The sequence below is a fragment of the Fulmarus glacialis genome, unplaced genomic scaffold (assembly GCF_000690835.1).
Source record: "Fulmarus glacialis isolate BGI_N327 unplaced genomic scaffold, ASM69083v1 scaffold35790, whole genome shotgun sequence".
Taxonomy (NCBI): domain Eukaryota; kingdom Metazoa; phylum Chordata; class Aves; order Procellariiformes; family Procellariidae; genus Fulmarus; species Fulmarus glacialis.
This window is the reverse complement of record NW_009186551.1, coordinates 26828-29037: the sequence shown is the minus strand read 5'-3', so window position 1 is coordinate 29037 and position 2210 is coordinate 26828.

Here is a 2210-nt window from a genome sequence, read left to right as displayed (position 1 = left end):
TAAAATGTAGCATGTACAGTTTAGCAGCTTTCAAACTGATTATGAAACCTGAACAAGTAGAGAGCTTTCCTCAGACAAAAATTCGTGATATTACACATTTGTATTAATGCAAAGGTGAATGATTTGCCAGAAAGCACTAATGTCCTTCCTCATGAATCACATTAGCAATTTCTAATCTATCTTATCCTTCTACACAGGAGGCTATTAAACTGGTTTAAATGAAAATCAACTCTGAATTGTATTTGCAAAATGTGGGGAATAATACTTGGATTGTTTGTTAAATGGAAAGTATTGTTAATACAACATGAACCACAGGTGGAAACTTCATGTGTGGATAAGAGTATAAAGTGTTCATTTGCTTGTGTTCTTGCAAGACCCAAGAATGTCTCTGAGGGGTAGATTTTGTATCTGGAATTAATGGAAAGGTGTGTCACACCATGTCCAATCTAGTAATTCACTGTTATCTACTGTGCTTCTAAAAAGTTATTACTTATTTTAGCAAGTGTAGAATATATTTTGGTATCATTAAACATGCTGAAGAGCCTTATGCTAAAGTTACTGTAAAGAATTCTCTCTTAAAAAAACACCAGTATAAATGAGAATCAGAACCCCATTAGGAACACATAAAGAGCTAATGTGGGTAATTCAAAGTTTCCATTTTTGTGAAATCATGCCTAAGGGTGTATTTAAACATTGTTAGTATTTAGGGAGGAGCTGGGTAAACTGAGAGAGAACCGAGATACAACCTCACATTACCTAATCTTCCATTAGCTATCTTCTTTCCAAATTATATTGCTAGCCCCTTCTTTGCCTGTGATTCATGATGTGAGAGACATGCCACAAAACACAGCACACTGACTGGGCAATCTCCTGACATAGCCAGAAAGAAATGCTGAAAGCTGGATATCTACACGCAGGCTGAAGGAAATCACCTATTTCCACTGGGAAATAACAGCAGCGAACTTGGCCAAAGTGGTGCTTTTCCAAAGGAGCTTAATGGTTAGAGCACACTTGTGGGTTGAAAAGCACCTGGACTGAAATCCTCCTCAGTTAAATAGTATTTGAACGTAGGTATCCCACCTCTCTACAGGGGAAGGAAACATTACAATTGTGAAGGAACCATTAGAATAGTTCTCTGAAATGGATATTTCTGAATTTCTTCTGTTGAACCCATTCCAACTGGCACTCAGAAAATTCACTAAAAAACCTTGCAGGTCAGAAAAGATCACTGAAATGCAGTGGAATCAAGCTCTGGTCCCTACTAGGTTCATCATCCCTAAGAAAAAACGACATACTAGTTCCACTGGGCTTTAAGCACATCTCAATATGAAGACCAAAGGCTTAGGTTCATGGAAATTTCTGTAAGCATATGTGCTTCATTTCAGTCCAGAATGCTTGAATGGATCTTGGTGATATCTCTATGTCAAGAAATGGGAAACAAAGCTTGGGAATATGATGTGTAATTGCAGAAGTTTCCCTGGAACTAGAGGTTCAGGTTGAGCCTTACAGGACACAACCTTTGCTCCATTAATGCCGACAAGGACTTTGTTATGGACTCGAAACATATGCAAGAGTGGGACAAAATCTAGAAAAACTAACCATAAACTGTGTTGCAACATAATCCTATTGTGACTCCAAGACTTGAGGCTGCTAAAGGGGCCCCCAGGGATGGAGTCTAGGAGAGAGGATATTAGAGCTGGCTACGTGAGAAAGTGTGGCCTCCCTTTATCCAGATCCCACAGTGAAAGTCATCCAAAGTGCAGGACTCTTCCAGGCTTTTGTCATCATATAGTGGCAGGGAGGGTGGCAGCTTATAAAAACTTTTGTTCAAGGAAATTCTCTTCGTTTTCTAAAACATTCATCCAGTCCTTAAACAGCAGAATAGCCATGATATTGAACTCCACAAGTTGTATTTGCAAAACTGAATATCAGATCACATTTTCAGATCTACACTTATGAATATGCATACTTATAAGCATACTTACGGAGTATGCTTTTCTCTGATGATTTGCAGTCCCTCCTTGCAAGGCATATTTACACAGTTTTTGGCAGGACTTCTCCCCTGCCAAAGAGGAAAAATTATTTATTTTTCCTTGCTAATTACACTATTACCTATACTTAAAAACAGGGAAAGCGAATAGGCTGAAAATTTGACCCTAAACTATATGTGGGAGGCAGGGTGCCAAGAAGTACTGAAACGCATGTAAGTT